Source organism: Plasmopara halstedii (assembly GCF_900000015.1).
Source record: "Plasmopara halstedii genome assembly, contig: Scaffold_526, whole genome shotgun sequence".
Taxonomy (NCBI): Eukaryota; Oomycota; class Peronosporomycetes; order Peronosporales; family Peronosporaceae; genus Plasmopara; species Plasmopara halstedii.
Window position 1 is genome coordinate 705,775 of NW_020187446.1, and position 304 is coordinate 706,078.

The following is a 304-nucleotide window of genomic DNA, read 5'->3' on the forward strand; positions in this document are numbered from 1 at the left end:
GTTCCTTGGTCTTCTTCTTGGCCATCCAGATCTACAGCACAGAACTCGCTTTGATCAGCACGAGTGCACTGCGACATTTACTCGTAGACTGTAGTCTGGTCCACTCACCTGAGAACCAAGATAACAAGTCCCCTTACAAGTCACAGGAATTAAGAGTGTTGGCGGTCTTGGGCTTGGGTCTTGAGCGGCTCCTCCGGGTTTGAAGGCAAGTGCTACCAATTGTAGTGTTTGGCAGATTCAGAACTGAGCTTTATTGTTTTGGTTAACTGAAATGAATGGACATGAAATATGTTGTCGTCATCGT